The sequence below is a fragment of the Nelumbo lutea genome, chromosome 1, assembly GCF_056320005.1.
Source record: "Nelumbo lutea isolate HS-2025 chromosome 1, American lotus-T2T, whole genome shotgun sequence".
NCBI classification, from domain to species: domain Eukaryota; kingdom Viridiplantae; phylum Streptophyta; class Magnoliopsida; order Proteales; family Nelumbonaceae; genus Nelumbo; species Nelumbo lutea.
In genome coordinates this window covers 106,639,584-106,665,284 of record NC_142684.1, presented here as the reverse complement: position 1 = coordinate 106,665,284, position 25,701 = coordinate 106,639,584, and the positions used below count along the sequence as shown (strand labels likewise).

The 25,701-nt window shown below is 35.6% G+C and overlaps 1 long non-coding RNA gene across 1 annotated transcript; it reads right to left on the bottom strand.

The window, feature by feature from the left end:
* Positions 1 to 2,028: 2,028 nt before the first annotated feature.
* Positions 2,029 to 13,289, bottom strand: LOC148876631 (uncharacterized). The gene is made up of 3 exons (XR_016111687.1): positions 13,099 to 13,289; positions 12,844 to 12,958; positions 2,029 to 2,437 (listed from the first exon to the last, which is right to left on the bottom strand). It is a non-coding gene; the product is annotated as an uncharacterized LOC148876631 (long non-coding RNA).
* Between the last annotated feature and the right edge of the window lie 12,412 nt (positions 13,290 to 25,701).

Sequence of the window (25,701 nt, the reverse complement as noted above, 5' to 3'; positions counted from 1 at the left end):
AGTTGCATGCGTTCAATGATGCTGATTGGGCCGGATGTCCTGACAATCGTAAATCCACTAGGGGATACTGTGAGTACTTAGGAACCAATCTCATTGCATGGAGCACAAAGAAACAAGCAACAGTAGCTCGTTCTAGCACAGAAGTAGAGTTTCGAGCACTTGCAAACTCGATGACAGAATTATTATGGATTCAGTCACTCCTAGCTGATATGGGTTTCCCGTCTACAGCTCCTCCAGTTGCTTGGTGCGACAATGTGGGGGCCACACACTTAGCTGCTCACCCAGTGTTCTAAGCACGCACCAAACACGTGGAAGTTGATTTTCATTTTCTACAAGATCTAATTCTCAAACAAAAACTGCTAGTCAAGTTCATCTCATCAGAGGATCAAATAGCTGACATTGTGACAAAGTCTCTTCCAACACCACGGTTTCTTCATCTTCAGTCCAAGTTTCACGTCTTCTCAAAACCGTTTCACTTGCGGGGGCGTATTGAGGATAATGATGCACAACCCAGTGCATTACGTATCCAAGAAGATCAGAACTGGTTCATAGCGATTATCTTAGGATAATTCCTATTCTGTTAGGATAATCCCATCATATTATCCTAATCTTGTTGTAACTGACCTTATCTGTACATTCTCAGAAAATCTGTAGAACTCTACTCATGTGCAAACACCCTCACTATAGATATCACTCATCTGATGGCCTCTGTACACCATCAACATTATCATTCTTAAAGTCTCTCTTTTTGCTTCAGTTTATTTTCTTAACTCTATGCAAGTGTAAGTAGCATAAACCATATTAGCTAGCCCAAATCTCTTGTCTACCTCCTATGTCACATATTTCACGCTTCCCAACATAGAGGTAAGGTTGTAAACACAAAGAATTTGGATGGACTTTCTGCATTAGCTTCAATGTGATTATGAAGATAGCATGCAGAGACTTTTACAAAAATAGAATAGGGAGCTAAGTATAGTCAGCGTTGCTATTGAAGATTAAAGAGTGAGATTTTAGTTATAGCATGAAATAGGCATATATGACAATAACATTAATCTCATGAATTCATATCCCAAAACAGAGATTAAAAAAAATAGTGTCAATGATATGGTATCCAGGAAGAAAAGGGAACTCAATATTTCTAAACCAAACAATGATAGTAGTATTTCTCTGCCTCACATCACACCCAATTCTGACCTATAGAAATATTATGAAATATGATCAATATTTTTATCAATGGAATATGAACAATATTTAATTCCATAAGCTGGGACCAACAATGGATAATGGCCTTTTTATTCAATTCCATAAGCTCCTTATTCTCCAATCTTCATTCAACACAACATAAGGAGGTATTCATTGGTCTTGAAGGAGTTGGGATAGGATGTATGCATGCCTAAAATCTGGTGGCAAGCTGAAAAAATACTCCACCTCACTCATTTCACTAGTCATCTTCCTCCTACCTTCATCCTTTCATTCATGCTTAAACTAGGAATCTTCATTAACTCGTCAAACACCCTCATCCTCATCTCCCTACCCTCTATCAGTAAGAGCATCTGCCACTTGAGATATTCTTTCCCCTACTACGGAAAAGTGTTATCCCACCCTAGACAACTCATCTATAAGAGCCCTAGCCACCGGATCATCATCTATGTTGCTTCTTGATCTCTTACTTGCTCTATGAGGGCAAGGGGTTGATGATTCACCTAATTGAGGTCGATGATTAGGAGATTGTGTGGTAAAATGAGAAGTCATTCCATCATCCTGAATGAACTCTATTCCATTATATTGGGTTTCTTCACCATTGACCAATTCGCCCTCCATAGGTGGGTTGTTATATTCCTCATCCTTTTCCACATTTTCTACAACATCAACAGGAGCCTCTACACTCTTCCCAGTTGCTCTATCTCTCCCAAATATAATGGAGAGGTCATCAAAAAATGGGAAAGGCATGTTTCTTAACCCCTTAGCATGTGAATGGCTTTGCATTTATCAAAATAAAAGTACGTTAGCAAATTAGAAGTTATGTGAGATAGATAAAAACATTTGCATTAGTATAGAGTATAAATGATAACAATTACCTTAACCCACCAATTGAAGACCTCGTCTTCATAAGTGATACACTTTTTTACATCATCACATTCAAATCCCGAACAATTGAGGTTAAACATCTCACAAATGGCTGCATACTGTCTCTTCATATGTTTCACTCTAGACTTAATGCGTGGGTTTGCTTTCAACCCACATCCAGGGAGATTCGATTCAATGAACCTCTCTAATTGATTCAAGTACCCTGACTTGAAGGTCCCATTTTCTGATCTCCACATCCTAGTATGAATTAGCATCATCAATCCTTTAACTAAATTGCCTTCTTCTTCTTTTGACTAAATTCTATTTTGTCTAGTTGGTTGCCTTTTTGCCTTGTCTCTGCCAGTCATGTCTAAAAAACAAGTATTATATAAACATGCATAAGACAAATATAAGAAAATAAATCAACAAATGCTACTAAAACAAACCACTATTTACTTAACATCACAAAAATAACATACAATAGCCTCATAGTAAACATAATGAACTAGTACTTTATTACAACACAAAAGTAACAAATACAAATTGCTATTAGTGCCTAAAGTGCTGCCACATTTGATTTGCCAAGTTGTCTTTAAATGCATTCACTCACTACTACCATCTAGGCTTGCTATTCGTTCAGTTGCACTTTGGCCTTATTCACCAACCAAAAATTCTTAATTCTTACTTCCATGGGATCATTTGACATGCTTCTCTGTGTGTAGTTTGTGTATGAGGCAACATGCAATAATGATCATAATTTTGGTTTTTATTGGAGACTAAGTTGAGGTCCTAAGTATTGCCCATCTTATTTTAATGAGGCCAAATGTCCTCTCAATTACATTCCTGGCTGCAGAAAATCTCATGTTGAAGATCTAAGTTGGGGTGCTGGGTTGGTGCCCTTGTCTCTACTCATTTAGATGATATCTTTGTCCTCTATAAGGTGTTAAGAATCCATCACTATTGGGGTACCCAACATCACACAAATAGTAACAATCTAAACAAGCAACAAAACATATTAATTTATTAAATAGTTGCATTTGTTCTCTTAACTATTTCCTTAGTGGTTAGAGTTTATTATATACCTTGTGGTACTTTTAAGCCATTTTTCCTTAAGATGGCACCATGTAGTATTCTGGTGTCATGGGTAGATCCCTCCCAACCAGGTAACATAAATGAATTGCATGTTTGGAGAGCAAACACCCAAGACATTTGTTGCAATCTCATTCTTCCTTGTTTGATACTTAGGCTTATCCTTTTTAGGCACTTGGACCTTAATATAGGTTCCATCTAGAGTCCCTAGGCAATTCTACACACAGACACACAAAAATAAAGAGAGATGAATTTAAGGATAATAATCCTAAATATATGTTATAATGGAAAAACAAATATATAAAAAAGTGGACAAACCTTGAACCACTTCCATTTCTCATCAGCTGAGTTTGCAGTCACAGGCCGAGGTTTTTTATGTAGAACTTCATGCAGGCGTAGCACGCGATGCATTCAACACCAACTTGAAGTACGTACTTATGGTAGACCCAAACCTCCTAAAATGCCATTGTTGCTCTCTATTCTTGACATCATGTGCCAAAATGTTTAGGAAGCATGCAACCATCTCATCCACTCCCATTTGTCTAGTATCCCTTAACTTTCCTACCCTTCTAAGTAAGTCACATAGTCAAAGATAACTACTCCTATCCATTCGTGTACGGTATATACACGCCGTATCTGAAACCATGACCATGGTTTTGATGTTTGAAAGCCTACTTTTAATTCTTTGCTCAGTTGTCTCCACGCTGATGTCATCTTCACCATCACTACTTAATCTCCTAGAGACCCTCAACCTTCTCTTCCTATTTTCATATATCGCACCAACATTTCATAGTGAGAACAAATCATAGTTGCAACCAATTTTTTCTTCCTATCAATATCTAGTGGTGGCCGCAAAATATCACTGTTTCATCTAGTGGAAGTTGTAAGTCTATAGTGGTTAGTTTGATTGAGAGAGTTTATGATCCACAAGCCGGTGAAGTTCTTATAGATGGCATAAACCTCATGGAGTTTCAACTAAGATGGATCAGAAAGAAAATTGGTCTTGTCAGCTAGGAAACTGTGTTGTTTTCTTGCAGTATCAAAGACAATATTGCCTATGGGAAAGAAGATGCAACTATAAAAGAAGTTAGAGCTACAATTTTGCTTGCCCATTGTTGCCAAATTCATAGATTGATACTATTGACATTGATTGGTAAAACCCTCAACTTGTCTTTGTTGATCTAGAAGAGAAAATATTTGTGCTTGGTTGAGATTTGTGTCTGATTATGATTTTACATTTTTCATATGTTTCCTCATAGTGTAATTACAGTTGCATTTTAAAGGTGCATTGCATGTCTATCTTTCGGGTTGGTAAGGATTGTCTTGGATCAAGAATGCCAAATTCTCCACCAGGCATTATATTTCCAACATGCAGGACACAGGTTTGAACTTTGAAGACCTAATTTTGATACATCTGCTGCTTGTAGTTTATTAACAAGGGTTGGTGTTTAACCTAGTATTTAATACATGATTAGAAGTTATATTTTTCTGTCTGTATGAGACAGTTTTGAGCCCCGACATCATGAATAGTTGGCCTGCTTAGTGTATTTGGGGTTGAAATTATCTGGATTAGTGACTGAAAAAAGCATCTGGATTGGTGGTCTCTAGTTGAAAATTTTGAGGTTTTCTTTATTTCTTTCTTAATATTTTCCTTAAAAAAGAAAATACTTAAAATACTTGCATGGTTTTTTTGAGCAATCGTGAACTCATGTTTGAGACATGTTGAGCTGCGACAAATGATTTTTTTTATTAATATCTGTTTTGCAAAACCACCCCCAAGCCAAACCGTCCAGTTGCAGAAAAAAGATGAAACGTTATAATAATTTGAACTTTATAGAGTTCATTGACAACAAAAGTATATTACTACTCATCATGTAATAATTTTAATCCGCCCCCTTAATTTATGTTGGTATCCAAACATCTGCCTTGATCCTGCTATAGTTGTAGCAGGAGGAAAAAAACAAAGGGAAATGTTGGTTAGCAGCAAATACAAAGATCAAACCTGTAGAGAGAGAGGGAGAGAAGCAAACACATAAGATTGGTTTATTTACTAACTTTATATGGGGAAGTAGAGCTAAATGAAGAGAGCATTCTAGCTCCTACTAATGCTTATAACCTATTGATTATTATATCAACAATCTAGGTTTCTTGGCGTATCTTAGCTTCAGCTTTGGAGATAGTTTTGTGTTGATTAACAGTCTAATTAATAGAAATGGCAAATGGGAGGATTGGGTTGGGTTGGGTGCGGGTTGAGTATTAACCAACCCATATTTGTCGATATTAGTGGCTCACAACCCACCCATATGACCCACCTTGACCCAGACTCTAATGTATGTATCAATAAAGAAAACATAAAAAATGATAAAAGTTCAAAAAACATTTTTTAAATTAAAATAAAAATGCTCAAAAAGACTAAAAATGATATATATTTCAAATAAAACATAAATAATAATAATAATTAAATGAAAGTATCATTGCACATAAAAACAGAAAATTGTATAAAATATACAAAATTACAGGAAAAAGTGTCAAAATTTATGAAAATGCAGAAATTTAGAAAAATATAAAATTGAAAAGTAGAAATTGCATAAAAATAAAAAATGTAAAAATTACAGAAAAACAAACACAAAAATCGCAAATAAATAACAAAAAATACTAGAAATATATAAATTGCAAAAAAAAAAAGACACATAAATGATCAAACATTACAAATTATAGAAAACAATAAAATGCAAAGAAAATACAGAAAATGGAAAAAAATAAAAATTGCAGCAAAAACAACAAAAATTATAATCAAGCAAAAAAATTGCAAATAAATGACAAAAGTACAAGAAAAACAAATGTAAAAAACATAGGGAAGTTACAGAAATTGATAGTTTTTTTTTTTTGATATTTTAATAACCCAGATCTATCATCACCCTATCTTCATGATGAACACAGATCTAGTTCAAAACCAAATCTTCCATTGCCTTCTCTTCACAATGAATACATATCTTGTTCAAAACCAGATCTGTCGTTGCCCTATCTCCAGTAAAGGAGATGATGAACATAGATATAGTTTTGAACTAGATCCATTGTGAATTTGATATTGAACATGCCATTCCACACTCCAACAATGGAAAAACCTTCCACCTTTCTACCATGGCGGTAAGAGCAAAGAGAGATATACACAAATGCACCTTTGGAAGAAGAAGAAGAAGAAGAAGAAGAAGAAATTGCTGGTGATTGTCGACTATTGAGAACGGATCATTGGCTTCAGAGTGCTATGATAGAAGATTTCCTCTCAACGGTAGAAAACTGAACTTCAACCGAGACTCCTAACCCTGCTTTGAGTTTCAACCCTTCCTTTACCCAATTGACCCCAATCCATCCTGGCCCTAATGGGTACCCTTCACCCAACCCACTTTGACCCTTTTCACTTGACCCTAATGGGTCACTAATAACCTTGCATTTTGATGCCTTAAGGGCATCAATTCAGGAGCATTTTCGGCCTTAGAGTAGTCAAATGTACCATTTTCCCAGTTAAAATTAATTATGTGACCTCTGAGGGTCTCTGTGCAAATTATGTAGAAAACTTGGAAGTTTTCATGGTTGAAGTGTAGTTTTTGGGAAGCTGGTGTGAAGACCACCTGAGAGAGGGGGTGTTTTTGTAAAGAACTGAGAATATGAGGATGCCTCCTATCTGCTAAACCCAGTTGGCGCCCATCCTATTGTATTACCATGCTCCCCTCTCCTTAGCAAACCCTAGGGAGCCTTTTTAACCCTAGCTGACCCAATTGTGTAATCTCCACCATCCACTCCTTTTTATCTCCACCATCCATTTTAGGGCTCTCCTTTGTAGCTTTTAAACCCTAGGGCGTCACCTATTCTACTAATCCTCTCCATTCAGCTCCCCTACCATTAAATCTCAGCCACTCCCTCCATCTTATATCCCAACAATTAAATTTAGGGCACCACCTATTCTTTTAATCTTAACCCTTCAACCCTATTTGTTCTAATCTACACCTTCCATTTCTAAGCACCCAAATCTTGGCCCTACATAATATTGGGTGCCCTTTCCTTCCATTCTCAGCCATAGGATCACCCCAAAACCATCTTAGCCATCCATTAGAAACCCTAGGGCATCCCTAACTTTCCTAAATCCCAGTTGCCACATCCCATCTTTCTCCCTATTTTTAGTTGTGCCCACCATTCTCTATAAAAAGGGTCCTAGGGGCCCTGTAGAAGGGGTTGGTCAATTCACCCAGGTAAGAAGGAAGGCTGATCTTGAGAAGTTCAAGGGTAAAAGAAGATGAGGACGCTCAAGCAAGAGGAGGGGTTCCTACTTGCAGTTCATCAACACCACTACTGCCACATCTGAAATTAGATCCTAACCACTTTTATTTTATTTTAGTTTTAATTTCTGTTCTTTCAATTCCTGTTTTGTTGTTTACTTTATGCAATTTATTTTCATTCTGTATGATCTTTGTTTTATTTTCTGTAGATCTACAATTCGGCCAAGTAAGATGGAAGGCCTAGCTTGAGAAGTTCGAGGGTCAAAGGAGTAATCCGGAGAATACTACCTCTGATTAGATTATAGATTTCTATTTCGTTTCTTTTGTTAACTTATTTCTATATTTATTTATGTTTCTACACTTTTAACTTTCAGTACTGTTCAAATTCTATATTTTTCTTATTTTAATTAATTAATTTTTATATTTTTGCACTTTCCTCTTGTGTTCTCTTGTTCGGATTTGAGTGTTTATTAATTTTTCCCTCGCTTCCCTATGGATACGACCCGTTCTCACCCATTTACTGCGTTAGTATTTGTTTGAGAGTCGGAAAAATTTATAAATGCTTAAACTGGTGTTTTGAAGTGTTTAACGACATGCTTCCGGACACACCAAGTTTATGGCGCCGTTATTGGGGAAGCATGGAAAAAAAATTATTTGCTTTATCCGGATCTGTTTCATTATTTTTTCTTTTTTGTTTTATTACTTAATTCGTTATCTCATTTTAATTCTTGTTTCTCATTTTAATTGGATTGCGTTTCAGGTGTAGTTGCCCAATTTTATTTTCAATTTTTTAATTTTTTATGTTTGAAATCCTTTTTTTTGGTAGAATAGTGATTTTTTTAATTTTTTTAATTAATTTTTTTCTAGATTCGATTTTTTTGGTATTATTTTGCTTCCATTTTGTTTCTAGATCTATTCTTTTTTCTTTATTTTAATTTCTTGTTCGATCTTTTTTCTTTATTAGGTTTGTGTTTTTCTTTTATTTCAGATTAAAAAAACAAAAAAAATCGTTTATTTTCTTGCAGCATAATTTTCTTTTGTTTATTTTCTTTTATTTTATTTTCAGTTTAAATTCGATAAAAAGCAATAAAAACAAGAAAAAAAAATCATTTATTTTGTTTTACTTTTTTTTGCAACGTATTTTTCTTTCATTAATTTTATTTTCGTTTTAACTTTTAGATTTGTGTTTTTCTTTCATTAAAAAAACGAAAAAGAATATAAATAAAAAAGTTTCAGCATATTTTTTTCTTTTGTTTATTTTATTTTCAGTTTAATTTTTTTTTAGATTTATATTTTTTTCTTTTATTTTATCTATTTATTGCATAATTTTATTTTTGGTCATTTTATTTTCAGTTTAATTTTTAGATTAGCAATTAGTTTGTTAGAATTTATTTCTGGTAGTTGTTAATTCTGTTTTGCACAATTAGTTGTTGTTTTATTTTCTGTTTGCAATTATTATTTGTTGCTTTATTTAATTTCTTTTCTTTTAGTTGTTTAACTGAATAATTAATTGCTAAATAGGAAATTGTTGAAAATTTTGAATGAGTTTAAATTTCAAATCTGAATTTAAATTTAAATTTTAATTCAAATCTGAATTTGAATTTGAATTTGAATTTGAATTTCAAATTTTGAAATTTAAATTTTAAAATTTTGAATATAAAAAAAATAAAATGACAAAAAATTAAAAAAAGGTTACAAATTAAAAAAAAAATTAAATTTCAAAATTTGAATTTGAATTTAAACTCCCAAATATATATATATATATATATATAATCAAAAAAAAAGTTGAATATTTCTCTTGCATTTTCATTCCATTATTTAGGGTTTGATATTCTAGAGCATGCATCATATAGGATTATTTGTTTGCTGAAATTATTATTGTTAGTTGTGAATGTGTTAGGTGCTCTTTTTATTATTTTAATTGTTCCTTTTGCTTAGTTTGTTTGCTTTATTCTTTTATGGTATATTGCTGAATTGCATTTTAGAAATAATTGTTCATGCATTGTAGTTAGTTGCATTTTGTTGTGCTTATTTTGTCTTTCTGTTAATTCATTTAAGGTGGGGATTTCATCACCCTTCCTTGGCCCCAAAATCACCACCATTTACGTGTAATTCACCCTAACTCTAATTTAAAATTTGAATAGAAAAATCTTTTAGGAAAGCCTCACACTTGGCTCAAAGGTGTGTTGAATTTTAAGAGAGCTTGAAATTATTTTCTATAACCAACGGTTGGTATCTAAGGAAAAATGCTAAACGGTTAAGTCTAAGCGGGTTTTGTGGTTACTTAATTAGGTTCTTGCGAGAGCAATGGGAGTTTCCCACATCCCCACCTCTTACCTAGCTAACCAAAGGAAGTGGTGTAATTCCAAGTGAACCTACAAGGATTCACATTGGTTGAACCACTAGTTCAGGAAACCCTAGGTCAGCCCCTATGTCATGTAGCTGATTTGTTTGCCTTTAAAAAAAATAGAAAAAAAAGAAGAAAAAAAAATTAAAAATTGCAACTTGAATTTAGATGTTAGGAATTTAAATTTCGAAGGCTGAGTTTGAATTTAAATTTTAGAGAAAAAAAGAGAAAGTTTCAAAAGTTGAGTTTAAATTGCAAAATTCAAGTTGCAAAATCCACATTTGAAATTAAACTCAAAATTTTAAATTCAAATAAGAAGAAAAGGGACTTCTGTGTTGTATGTTGGGAAGGAGATCTCTAAGGAGAGAAACTGTAGAAACTATACCTGAAATAGAGAGATACCTCCATCATCAACACCGAAATCAAATGGCCGGAATCAATGATGACCAACCTAGAAAGTTGAAGGAATACTTCACTCCAACACAATACAACCCTTCATCCTACATTCAGTTACTTGATACTCAGGCCTTACAGTATGAAATTAAGTCAAGTACAATCTAGATTCTCCCATCATTCTATGGGAAACCCAAGCGAAGACCCATACAAGCACATAGATGAGTTCCTGGAAATATGTTCAACTATAAGGACTCAGAATTTCAATGATGATGCCCTTAGATTGGCTCTTTTCCCCTTCTCCTTGAAGGATAAGACCAAGCATTGGTTAGGGACTATAGAGAGACCCATTAGGACTTGGGCAGAAATGCAACAAGAATTCCTTAGGAAGTTCTATCCTATAGGTAGAACCAATATCATGTGGAGAGCTATCACGGATAGATGGTAGATGGTAGATGGTAGATGCATCGTGTGGGGGGGCATTTATGAGCAAGAGCAGGGATGAAGCTTATAATCTTTTCGAAACCATGAGTGAGAATTCTATCAATAATGCGTCGTTGTATTCCTATGAATGGTCGATGGGACCCTCAAAGAGGGCAAGGCTCTATGAGGTCAGAAATAATATAGGAGCCCAAGGCAAAAATGGACTTGAATGCCATTTCTAGAAAGTTGGATAGGGTAGACCTTCTAGCCTAGAAACTCGGCCAGTTTTTCACTCTTAACCAACAATCGAGCCCATCTACCTCTTATCCCGAAGTATGTTCCATTTGTGCCAGCCCGACCCACCAGGTTGATGATTGTCCTACTATGGCCCAGTTTCCACCTTTTATCCAAGAACAAGTTCGGGCGGTCCAAAGTTTCTCAAAGCCCAATAATGATCCATATTCTAATACTTATAACCCTGGGTGGAGAAACCATCCTAACTTTTCTTGGAGGACACATCAATGCAATGTACAGTCCCATCAACATCCGTCCAACTTCATGGCCCAACAGTTTCAGAGGCTAGTAGTACAAAACCAGTTCCAACAAGTGCATCCTAGGAGTCAACTAGCCCAACCATATCAGGGCTACTCACAACCCCCTCAATCCTGATCAGTAGACGATCAATTTATGCAGCTGCAACAGTTGATCCTAAATCAATAGCAGTCCTTTGCTAGGTTAGAAAGCCAAATAGGACAGCTAGCTGAAGCTAATGCAAGGAGGGCAGTGGGGCAGGTACTGAGTCAACTAGTTGCAAACCCTAGGAATTAGCCACTGGGTTTTTTTCAGCAAATTCAACCGCCTCCTTAGAATCCCCAATTCGAAAATGCTAAAGCTATAACAGCTTTAAGGAGTGGGAGAATTTTGGTTGGATTTGGCCAACAAAAAAAATATTGGTCCATATTCTTATTGGTTTGAATTGGACACAAATCAAATTTCCAATAATCCTATAATGAGGCCAAACCCTTGTCCAATTTGAAATCAATCAAAACTGAAGCCAGCATAAAATCACTTTTATGAAAGTATTTTTATGAAAACACTTTTACAAAAGCACTTTTATAAAAGTAATTAAAAATATTTTTACGAAAGCACTTTTATAAAATTATTTTTATAAAAGCATTTTTACAAAAGTATTTTTATGAATGCACTTTTACAAAAGCAGTTTTATAAAAGCACTTTTACAAAAGCACTTTAATAAAAGCACTTTTACAAAAGTATTTTTATGAAAACACTTACAAAAGTACTTTTATGAAAGCATTTTTAAAAAAGTACTTTTATGAAAGCATTTTTACAAAAGTACTTTTACGAAAGCATTTTTATAAAAGTACTTTTATAGTACTTTTATAAAAGTACTTTCGTGAAAGCATTTTTATAGTACTTTTATAAAAGCACTTTTAAGAAAGCACTTTTATGAAAGTGCTTTTATAAAATCACTTTTATGAAAAATCTTTTACAAAAGTACTTTTATATAATTAGTTTTATAAAAACACTTCTATGAAAGTACTTTTATAAAATAATTTTATGAAAGCATTTTTAAAAAAGCACTTTTATGGAAGTACTTTTATAAAAATACTTATGAAAATACTTTTATAAAAGTACTTTTACAAAAGCATTTCTATAAAAGTACTTTTATAAAAGCAATTCTACGGAAGTTCTTTTATAAGCACTTCTATGGAAGTACTTTTCTGAAAGTGCTTTTACAAAATCACTTTTACAAAGTAGTTTCAATAAAGTGCTTTTGTAAAAGCACTTTTATGAAAGTACTTATTGTCAAAAAACTTTTACAAAAGTGCTTTTTTCAATGCCAAAAGTGCTTTTATATAATTTTTGATATTTCATTCGGTTTAGATTGGACCCAATCCAATCCATTTACATTTTAATGGATTGGATTGGATTTGATTTGTATTGGATTTGGACTGGATTGGGTCCAATCCATTTGTAAGTGGACTCACATTGGACTGGATCAGGTTGGACCAAATCCAGTCCAATTGACACCTCTACAAATTACCATTGGGTCTAGTCCGTTTGTAAGAGGTCTATGTTAGATTTTTCCTCAGAAATTGTCTAGTAAATGTTTTATGTAGGGGCAGAGTAGAGTTTCAAATGAATCCTTGGTGCAGGATTCCATTATTCTTTTCCTTTTCTACTTTATCTACCTTAGTTAAAATATGCTCCTACTAAATCATGAATTACCTGGTCTGATCCAGTGTTCCCTTGTTGTAGATCTTCTACAATAAGAATTGTTTTCTTTGTTCTGATTCTAGAAAAAAACTAGGTACCAGAAACCAAAATACCAGATCCAAGAATTCTGGAATAAAAAATATATTCAAAATTAAAAAGAAAATCAATGAAATAATAATAAAAGAGGAACAATAAAATGAGAATCAATGGCAGCAAGATGAAGTGCAGGAGACAGAGGAACAACAGAGTAGGAACAACGATTCTTACCGGAGGAAAAAATAACAACGACAGCGGCTAGATGGAGCAACGGAAATGACTAGGCAGAGCAGCGGCGGTGATTAGGTGGAGCAGTGGCGGCAAGTGAGAGGATCAACCACAGCGAGAACGCGGAAGACGGCGGAATAGAAACTCTTTGGCAACATTGCAGCGGTGATTTTTGGGAGAAGAATAGTAGAAGTGAAGAAACTATCGAACCAATGAAACGTAATTATGTTTTGGGGGTAATATTGACATTTTCACCTTTTTCCATTCACTCTCTGGAAACCAAATTTACCTGAGTATGGTAAGGATATCATTTACTTGGAAAAGTGATCCAGAAAAATGAAATTTACCATGTTTCCTATAACATAGTGATACCACCCACACCTAGACTTAACATAGTGGTCCTAAATTAAATAAACCATGTGAAAGAAAAAATGTTCTTCTTTTTTTTTTTTTTCTGGTAGGGAATTATATTGATTACTAGTACACTTATCATGAATAGACCTATTACATGACCTTGGTAGAAACCTATTAGGCTCAATTTGAAAGGAATGCAAATGCAAATATATGGTGTAAAACCTTATATTTATACTATATATATCCGTATCTCCTGCCCACGTTTATCGCAGCCACATATGGAGAACATCTCATCCTCTGCATAGTATTATGTAGGGGGAGATTTTCCCAATTCACGGGGGATAGTGTATTGTGGGTAGGCGTGGGCAGAGTTCTCGTGGGTAGGAGATTTGGAGTCATGGAATTCTAACAATCAATTCTACTTTAAAACAATGAAAAGGAGTTGGGGGCCAACAACCTATGCTGTTGAAAGCGATTTTAGGCTGGACACGTGCATCAATTCACACTCATATCTATGTTTATGGTAAAAAGCAACTAGAGAATGACCCCTGCACTAAGTACGGGGTTACTAAATGCATGTTTAATTTAGTTTGAAGTTTACTATTTAATTAATAAAAATTAAATTAAAAAAACTAATATGGGTCTTGCATATTTGTAATTGACAATCTATTCTTATCTATTTTATTTGAAACCCACTATTAATTTATGTTTTTTTTTAATTTGATTTAAGATATTAAATGAGATCTTATTGGTAAACAATAACCCACTTTATTTGGTATTTACTATTTATCTAATAAATCTATTTTGAGTTATTTATTTTTAAAAGTTAAATTAGGTTGCTTCCTAAAAGTTAAAATAAGTTTGTAATTAATAAAGTATTTTCTTTTTGAAAAAAAAAATGAAAAACAAATGTGGATTTATGGTAATTTTTAATGGGTCCCACCATTTGTATTTTATAAATTATGGACAAACATGCGTTAAGTTAATAAATAACTGTTTATTGTGAATGTTTAGGAGTGAAACTACCCACTTTTTGAATCTTATTTCATGAATTAATAGGATGCCACGTATCTAAATGGTGGTAGTGGGCTGTGGATTTTAGCAACAACTTCTTAGAAAGTGCCACATGTCTAACTTTCTAGAAAAAATGAAAAAGCCACATGTTTGAATGGTGGGGGGTTGTAACCAGGTAGTGGACTTTGGGCTTTAGTAAGAATTTTTTAGAAAATGCCACATGTTTAGCTTTTTAGAAAATGAGAAGGCCACTTGTCTGAATGGTGGTAGTCAGTTGTGAGTTTTAACAACGATTTCTTAGAAAATGCCACATATTTAGATTTCCAAAAAAATGAAAAGGCCACATCTATGAATGGTGGGGGGTTGTAGCCTAAAGACCTTATATATCTAAATATATATAGGCGGTAATTACTATTTTACCTCACCCTATGGTAAGTGGCATTCCCAAAAATGTTCTCAACAGTATACGCTCTTGGCCCCCAACAGCCAAAGTTTTTCTGCCTTTCTTGACCCACAAACTGCAATAAAAATGCACCCTTTCAAAATTTCCAAAAGAGTTGCAGCCCTCTCATTAGAGAAGCCTCCATCATAATAATTTCAGCAACTAGCCAGGGAGGCTTCTACAATACTGAACATCAATTTGTCTTTCTTGTAGTTAGCCCAAAACCTCTTACCAAATGGTTTACATTTTCAAGGACAATGTCCTACCATTAAAACAATAAAATCAAAACCTTTGATATATTACCATGATCCCATATTGAATTAGATAACCACTACATTAAAACAATAAAATTAAAGAGGGGGGAAAGTTAATAAATGAGATTTTGGTTCCCATTGACCAAGAATCCCATGTTCATTTTTCAGACTAATGTGGGGAATATGGAAAGTTTATTTTCCTAAGTATTACTTTACCACGTATGATACTCATATCCTAAGTGGGTAAATAACTTTCCCACCTAAGAGGAAAGTTGCTAACATTTGAATGGGACAAAAATACCCTTTTTAATAATAAAATTTTATGACTAAAATGGTCATTACCTTATTTACCTAAGAAATAAAAGAACACGGGTAAATACACTTACCTGAGTAAATGTTTCCCAGATAATTGCATTTACCTAGTTAAATAACTTACCAAAAAACAAACGAGGCCTTGATATATTACTATAACCCATATTGAATTAGATAAAATGACATTTTAATATGACTACCCCAATATATCAAAGGGAGAATGATTAATCAGCCCAGATCAGAATTTTATAACCCCAAAGTACAGATGCATCCTAACTATGAATTGATGTCAAATTCACGGGCAGGATGTGGTTTATAGGAGGAGAGGGCTAGTAGTAGGAAGGGGCTGGAATTCAAAATTCTGCATATGTGTATCCATACTTCTCCATATATCAAAGGCCATGATTTTCGATTTTAGCCCTTATCAAAACTATCACAAAGGCTATCTTCTACGCCATGTAATGGCGTAGATGAGTGGTCCGCTTATTACGGACTCATTAATATATGCCCATTACGTGTTAACAAGTGGGGCACCTATCTTCTACGCCAATTTCCAGAAAGGGAAAAAAATCATCTATCTATGCCTCATTCACTAATATGCACAAGAAAAAAGTTAATAAGTATCATATAGAGACTAGACAGATGGTCAACTTTTCTTGTTACCATCAGGTATCGGACCTTTTCGACCCAATCGGGGATAGGAATTATTTTGACGGATCAGGGATGGGATAGGGATTAATAGAAAATGGGGAATGGAGTCTCCATTATATATATATCAAAATATATTTAAAATATTATATATATTTTAAAGTTTAATTTTATTTTAAATAAATTTATTTTTCAAAAAATTCTATTAATTAAAAAATTTTGGGTATTTAGGCCCCCATGGGAAATTTGCCTTTGTTCGAGATTGAGGATGGAGGACAACTTTTATTTCCAACGGGGATCGGGGTTTGGGATGAGGAATATGATCCTCACCCTGAACCCACTTCGTTGCCATTCCTAGAGGGGGTTGGGATTGCCACCCAATTCTCCCCTCTCCCTCTCTGATCTCAGTGTCCTCTCATTCAAAGAGTGACACTTATTATTGTCTTATTCCCAATTTATAAACTTAGAAAATCTATCATACTGAAAAAACATATGGTACCAGAAGAGTTTTGACCAATCAAACACCCCCATGAATTGTGATAAATACTAGCTTATTAGTCACCACTTTTATGATATCAGTTAATTGGATGTAAGTTTTTTCATATAATTTCTTTCTTTCTAGTATCATAGTTGAAACCAAAAAGGAGAGACAGGGAATTACCCATTTTTATATTTTTTATATTTTATGTTAAGAATTAAATTAATTCATCATAGTTTATTCCGCCATCCATCTCCATTCCCATCCATTATCATCTACTTGCGTCTCACTCCTGAATTCATCTACCTCTATTACTCACAGCATTGCTCTTTCCCTTTCCATCTCTCTCTTATCCCCTTAAATCATATTTTTGAATTTTGACACCATTGATAGATATTAATGACTTAGTCGTTTGGTCTTGCTAAAGTGAACTATAAGGCTGTGTTTGGTTTGAAGAAAAAAGTAGGGAAATGTAGAGAAACCTATACAAGGTTTGTAGAGGTTTCCCTACATATTCCTTCATTTCCCTACTTTTTCCTTCAAACCAAATATAGCCTAAAAGTTCTTACATTGAGAAGTTAGGAACAAATGGCCATGTCCAAGACAGCATGACCATATAAAACACATTAGATATTATTTTCTATGATTTATGGCTGTTAAAATGGATTATTAATTAGAAAGGGAATAGTAGAATACTAGTTGATAAGAAGATTATTTTCATGATACAGAAAAAGTAGTGAGATCACGTTTGAGGAGAGGAGATAGAGAAACTGAGAAAGGGGGACACAACTTTGATTTTGTTTTTGTTTTCTTTTTTTTTTTAGTTTAAACATTTTTATTAAATTTGAAAAATAAAGACAAAAATGATGTGAGGTGCGCACTGTGAGAAGCAGATCAGGATTCTCTCTCTTTCTATACCATGACACGGTGAGAAATGAATCAAGTGTTAGTTTCCTTGAATGGGAGGATAAATGGTTGGGGGGAAAAGTATGGAGACACACGATGCAGAATTCTGAATTCCAGCCCCCCCCCTATCCCCCCTATAAACCACATCCTGCCTGTGAATTTGACATCAATTCAGGGTCAGGATGCATTCGCCCTGTACTTTGGGCCTAGTAAATTCTGAGCTGGGCTGATTTGTACTTCTCCCTAAATGGTCAACATACATCAATATGAATGCGATATCTATTTGTCTATTTACCGGTTTGGGCAATGGTGTCGTATAAGACAATTTTGATAATTTGAGTGTATCTTTTGTGAGCAGGCCAAAATAGTATTACAAATGAAGTCACGATCAACCCGAACTGCCCAAAAAGTAGGGCTAGAAGGGCTTAGTATAGGCATTAGAATATGGTGTGGTTTGAAATTGTCACCCCCATGGTTTTTAAAATCGACCCGGAACCGATCAGGGTCTGGTTACCGGGTCAAATGGTTGGCCCGTTTTAATAAAAAATAAAAATAAATAAAAAAAACGGCCAAAATCATATGAATAGTTTGAACGGTTAATCGCCCGGGTCAATGGTTTATTGACCAAAATCAATAGTTTTTTGAGAAATCCCGGTTTTGGGGAAAAACGGAACCGATCAGCTGACCAGTTCCCGATTTTTCCGGTCTGACCGTCTGATCCAATCTGGTTTTGAAAACCATGGTCACCCCAATAGTATTTACTTTTATTTATTATTATTATTATTATTATTATTGTTATTATTATTATTATTATTAACTTCTATCAAAGTATTTAAGTGCTTTCCTTGTTTAATTATTTATATCAAAGTTGATACAAAATTAGAAGTAGGTGTATATATTTATTAAATCTTGGTCAGATGTTGATTTCATTTGGTCCTAACTAGAGACTGGCTTAACTTTTTGTATGCCATGCATGTATGGATGATTTAAAGGGTCAAAAGATAGAAAGACATATAAATTTTGAGATTTTTTACTTATTTCTTCAAATGTCTTAACTATATGTAATAATCTAAAGATACAAGTATTTTTAAATTCACTATTTGGACAATCAATATTTACAAATTTAAAATTCACTATTTTCATGGATGGAGGTAATTTTAAAATTAAGAAGTGAAGTTACAATGTAAGCACCACGAACTTGAATGGTTGGCGTTTAGCCCAATCAAGTCAATGGTTTGATTTAGATCAATACTTCAATAGTTCTATGGCATAATGTTATCTACAATCATCACCATCATCATCAGCCTTAACCTCATTTCTTGTATTTTATCTTATTCTCAAAGTATACAGAAAATATTAATTTGTAAATTTTTAATGTGTCTGAGTTCTTTGAGATCAATATTATTTTTTCCTTTTGACCTTGATTTTACAAGGTTAAACCATTTCAATTTATTTATTTTTCTCTTGTCAATAGTTACGAACTTGAGACTTGAGGTGATTCTCCTCTTTTTTACATGCACCCATTTCCAATGTTATTTGTCAGTCTTACTTTTTAGCCATTTAAACATTACATTGTCTAGTGCATTAACTTTTTATATCTTCTATCAATTTTTTTTTTTTTTTTTATAATTATACCTAATACGAAATTGATTTAGGTTGTATTTGGTACCATTGCAGTTTCTTCATAAAATCTTTTGGAGTTGATCAATAGAAATTGATGCGAAAGATGAGTTGTCACATTTTAAGAGAGTTACTTCAACAGAAAAAAAAATACATGTGAGGACTGACCATTGCTGTTTAGAGTTCAAATATCTATTTGATTTTTCAAGTGACAATAGTCGTAACTTGTATTGATCAATCTAAAACATTTTTGATTATGTAACATAACAACACATATTTTAGGGAATTTGTCAAAAACTCACCATGAGTTTTCACTCACCACAACTTTTCAAAATGTCTAAAATTCACCATGTCACTAACTTGACGTTAAAGAGACTAACAACTGTTAATATATTATCATTTTAACCTTTATAGAAAAATATAAAATATATACATATATTTTAATATTTAGATATAAAAAAGGAAAATGTTCAAAAAATATTTTCAAATATAAAATACATAAAAACACAAAAATTGGAAAAAATATAAAAAATTATAGAAATTACACGCTGTCAACACAAATTTCGTGTATTTCAATTAGCACAGAATATGAGAACAAATTACAAAAATAAATTTGTAATAAAGAAAACAAACAAGGGAATAAACTCTCTTTGATTTCTACTCGATGACGTGAACAACATCTGATTAACAATCGAATTTGGTGAAGATGAGGGCCATTGGCATGTTCCTCGTACTTCTTGAAGTGCTGATGTAAAGTTCCTTAATTTTGGTGCTTTGGGAGGTTTGGTGTAGATTTCTTCACTCCGGGCTTCGTACTTGATCGACTGTAAAGGATGCTTCTCTAAGAAGGGCCCTTTTGTAGTGGCTTGATCTTCTTTGGAGAGCTTGAATCCAAGTGTGTTGTAGAGAACGAAGAAGCTTTTCCCTTTTTTCTTCTCTCTAAATCTTGTAGTTGCTAGAGGTTGCAGGAGTTTGTGGTTGCTTGCAATCTTCAATGTTGGTGTCTGAGAGCTTCTTGCAGTGTGATTCTCCAAAAGGAAGAAAAATGAATCATTTTTCTCCTGGGCAAGGCTATTTATAGCCAAGGGTTAAAGCTGCCACCTCAGCCTACTTAGTTAACTAATCCCATGTGAGTGGGGTGTTGGGTTAGCATTAACTCCTATACATGCACCATTATTTAGGAGTTAATGGTCTTGCCAATGGAGCCACCCTATTACAATAGGAGATGGGCCAGAATGGACTTAATACACTTAGATTTCTAGGCCATCAAGACATTTATGTAGTCTTGGGCCTTGGGCCCATGGAGGCCCATATTATTTTTTCAGAGGCTGTCCTATAAAATAAGCCCATTTCTTTGGCTTAAAATTCACATGTCTACACACAAAATAAAAAAAAATATTTTCAAATTATAGAAATTATAGAAATTAAAAAACTAAATTAAAAAATAAAAATTGTAGAAAAAAACCAAAAATTATAGAAAAGCACAGAAATTGCAAATAAATAAAAAATACAGAAAATTTTATAGATTTTAGAAAATATAAAATATAAAAAAATAGAAAAATGTAAAAAATAGAAATTATAAAAAACATTAGAAATTATAACAAAACACTAAAATGTAAAAAAAAAAGAAATTGAAAAATGAAAAAAAAACCTTTTCCTCTAACTCACCATTCAAGGGTGATTTGATCATAAAAATTGTTATTTATGTTGACACGGATACCTCTGTTAAGAAACATTAACAGTGTACTAACGAAAGGTGAGTTTTGGAAAATAAAAACTTACTAACATGGTGAATTTTAGACGTTTTGAAAAGTTGTGGTGAGTTTAAGAATAATTCTGAGAAGTCATGGTGAGTTTTAGACAAATTCCCCATATTTTAACTTCAATTTCTACCCATTAATCCCAAATGTTTCATGAAACATTATTGATACAAAACACAACCTTAATTTGTAAAGCCAATTGCTTTATCTGGTTTGAGCTTTCCATGTTGAAGCAATAAGGTTAATGAACTATTTCATGAGCATTTCAAAATAAATAAGAAAGTAAGAAATCCATTAATTCAATACTTGCAAGTTCCATGACCTCAGAGTTTATATATAAAAGACAAACTATAAATACCAAAAATAAGTTACTAATAAAGTAGCTAGGATAAATTACAGACACTCACCCTGTACTCGGGTTGTAATACTTAGAACCACTAAACTTTTTGTTTTGTGACAAATATCCCCTTCGTACTTCTAGATTCCATCACTTTGCCCCTGATTAAATCAAAGGGATGAAATGGTCTTAAAAAAATAAAATATGGGTATTTTAGGGTTTAAATTATTAACGCCACACATGACAATCACGTGCAAATATTTGATGTACTGAATGAATTGACAAAATGATAATGGCAAGAAAGTGATGAAATCCAAAAGTATAGGGACTCTTTGTCCCAAAACAAAGTTTGGGATAGTATGTGTCACAACCCTCTAAATACTGGGTGGGTGTCTAAAATTTATCCAAATAATTATAAAATAGTTACCAAGAAAGATTAGTAGGCATAAGAATTTTGTAGTATTAAAGTACTGTTAATCCTGCTTGTTGCACAAAAAAAACGATCACAACTTCTTTCAAGAAATTGCATGGAGAGATACAAGTGCCTTATTTTAATAGAAATCCTTGGCGTTGTTTGGTATGGATGTTGTTGCTCCAAAAAATGGTGATACATCATTGTCATGTTAGAAAAATTGGTGCTCCAGAAAATGGTAATATATTTGAAACCATTTTTTCATAAAAAGTAGTGCTTCAAGTCATGTCCTAAAAATTGAGAAGGCATGGTTTGTAGCAATGTCGAATTTGACATTTTTTCAATTTGAAACTCGTTGCTGCCAATAAGGACATGATGTGATAGTGACATGGACTTCCTATAATGGATACTGATGATGCGCAATCTGGAAGCTCCTAGCTGGAGGGTTGCCTGGACATACTCATGTGGTGAGCTGGATCAAACTGCAAAACAAAGATCAGAGTGACCGTGGTGGATAACCCGAGGAGGTCGCTCCGATGCTTAAGTCAATATTCTTGTTGTCGTTGCGAGCTAGAGTCTGAGTGCTAAAGAACTTGAATGTGAGTAATCACACATACCTCGATCCTGGAGGGACTGATGCCCTTATATAGCTGAGCTATCATGGATCTCCCAAAACGGTTCTGGGATCTGCAGCCTAAATGGATAAGATCCTTTTCTACTTTAGTAGGGGAGTAATGTATCAGTCAATGAAGCTTATCATCGCCGCCCAATCCAGGCGGGGAGAGGATTAGGCCTACCGTTACACAACGTGATCCTGTGATACTCGGAGTCTGCTGTGAAGCTTTTGGAATCGATTACATGTTACTTTGGTTCTTGGGCCTCGAACTTGATTAGGCACTGAGGTGACTCTATGCCAAGCTGACCTTACGCCGAGGTGACCCTATGACAGGGTGGTGTTACTCTGAGGTGACCTTATGCCAAGGTGGCGTTATACCAAGGTGGCCAAATAGCCGAACTCTGTAAACTGCTAAATAGGCTCCTCTTGTTGAGTTATCATTCTACAGGCAAATCGCGTCCACGTGACCTTTACTTAACAGGTCGTACCAAATTACCCCTTATCAATTGCCCCCCACTCCCCGTGCCAAGGGTGCTGACTCGACGCGGGGAGTTCATGATGAGACTAAGTGGATTTGGCATAGATTTAGGGGATGTGGAGGGTGGATCATTGGTCAAACCCGTTCGACTGTTCGGCTCAACCAGGAAGTGACTCAGATCGCATATCAGGTACGTGCAGACGTTAAGCCGACTATAGTCTTTGCTGACGTCAAAACGTGTGCTAGACTGATTTCAACCTTGGGAGGCATGCAACCAGTTTTCCTAGGAGCTGTTGGATCATGTTGATCTTGACCATTAATTCCTAGATATACTGGTTATAAATAGGGGCCAAAGGGCTCATTTTCTTCACCACACATCCACAAATCCAAAATCCTTAAGGTCGTGTTCAAGTGTCCTAGTTTGGTGTCAGATATTTCTAGGTCCGAGATCATCTCACTTTCTTTGGTCTTCCTTTTGGTGAGTCCGCTTCCCTTTGCTTTTTGATTCTGCTGTCCTTTCCATTAACATGTTTAGCCTTAGCTTACATAGTCTTCTAGATGGGAGCGGCGAGTCCGTTGGGGCTGAGGTGGGTACCTCGACACAGACTGCAGAGCCTCATCCTACCAAGGTGGGCACTTCGGCACAGGATGTGGACCCCAGTCTGTCTGAGGCGGACTCTCCGCGGTGCAAGTAAGAAGCTTCTGGCAAGTCGGCCTCCACCTCCCATCGAGGTCACCTGCCAGACAACTTCGGTCTGCCAATAATGACAATGGATAGGCTCCTATCATTAGTAGCTCGATACAGACTCCCTAATGACTTTGTATATAGTATTCCCTTAGGCAACTTCCCTTGGGATTATGGCCACAATGAGATCATGGTCTTCGAGGAGTAGCTCGTAGCTGGGCTGCTTCTCCCTCTCCACCCTTTCATAATCGAAGTCGTTAAGTTCTTTGACATTGTCATAAACCAGCTACACCCGAAATCCATTCGTAATATTGTAGGTACCATTTTCCTTTTACACGATTACAACTGTCCCCTAGACCTCGACATCTTTTCTTTGATTCTTTCCATCAAGAAGAACTTGTCCAACGTTCTACCCAAGCACATGCGAAGTTACTACTTGTCTCCTCACCCCCGGGTACAAGCTGTTGCATGAGCTCCCTAATAAGGTCTCGGCCTGGAAGAGGCCCTACTTCGTGGTATGCAACACTGATGGGTGGCTTTTCCTGACTCACTGAAGGGCAGCCATCCAGGACCCCGGCGTTAGACTGGAACCAAAGACAAGGGAGGAGGTCCGATCTTGGGCGCAACTCGGCCTGAAGTTTGAAAGCTTCATGGCCAAGGAGAAACTTGTGCAAGCTGGCCTAAACCCTCCTGGTAGGTCGCTACTTGTTTTACCTTTTCTCCGTTTGTTTTACTTCGGTGTTCTATCTGACTTAGCTCATTACTTGCTGCAATTTCCATGGATGACATCCCTTCCGATGAGCTCTTCGGGAGCATACAAAAGGGGAAGAAGAAGAAGAGATCCTCCAAGAATGCTCGCCTCCAGACTGAGACTACCACCACTGAGGTTGCTGCTTCCGCACCCGAAAACCTACCCGTTGCCGAACAATCTCCTATAACTGATTTGGTTGAGGAGGACCCGGGCAAGGCCACTCCACCTGGCATACCCGAGGAGACCACGTCTTCAGAGCTCATTCCAATGACTGCCACCTCTTCGGGCAATGATACATCAATCCAGAGCATTTTGACTCCGAAGTTTGGCCTTCTCAAGAGCAAGTATGCGGTATTTACCGAGGAAGTCACTCATTGGGCTGACTTGCTGGTTGCTCAGCTCGGGGTCCGAGTGGCCACGCATTGTATGGTGGTATGTACTTAAACTTAGCCTTCAAGTTGCTTTATACTTAGATTTTTCTACATACTAATGTTTGTTTTCTTCTTTTGGTAGGTGAACTCCTCTATCCACGCCTTGGCCTACCAGTCTGAGGTGAACTTAAAGCGAGCTCTCAACGCTGAGGAGTCTTCCTGAAGTTCCCACTCCGAACTGAACTTAGCTCGCAATGAGATCAACCAACTGAAAAATGATGTGCGAGCTAAGAAGGAGTGGCTGACTTTGCTGATGACAGAGAAGGAGCTCGAGGAGCGCGAGGCAACATTGAAGAGGGAGATCGAGAATTTCGAGGCTCACATGAAGGAATGGACTAAAATCCGGCTTTAGGTGATGGAGGAGGCCAAGGTCAATGCGGTCGAGGCTAGGACAGCGGGCTACCACAAGGGGTTTAAGCTCAGTAGGTGGTTGACCCGACATGAATTTCCTCACCTCGACCTCAGTGCCATCACCACATCCAAAATCACCAAGGAGATGGCCGTTGAAGCCTCCAAGGATCTAGACTCCAATGCGGAGAGTGACGACGACTTACTCGATGACGAAGGAGAGGAGGCTGGTGCCGTTGAAGACCGTATGGAGACAAATTCTCCTGCTAAAGTCTCCATTATGGATGAGGAGCCCGAAACTGATTGATGCCTCTTTTCTTGGACCCCCCCCCCCCCCCCGTGTAATACTTTATGTTCTGAGCCTCCGAGTTTGGCTAGACAGTTGTAATCTTTCTCTCTTCCTTTTTTTTTACTATGTACTCGGAGTTTTTTATCAATAGAATACAAGTATTTTGCAAAACTCTTTGTGTGCAAAATTTTTTTAAGTATAGATTACTCCCGAGCTGGCGAGCTAAACCAAATAGGAGCAAAATTTTTCTAAGTGCAAATTACTTTCGAGCTGGCAAACTCGACACAAATAGGAATAATTTAATTGTCATTGTACGCCAGGGTGAACAGACACTATAGGGTACATGCCCGACTTATCTGTGCCTCGGTTTCTTTACCTTGCCCATGCCAAAGCGATTGGGTTTTAATGAGCCTGTACTGAAGTGGCGATCGGGTCTTAAGCTGCCTATGTCGAGGAGGTGACTAGGACTTC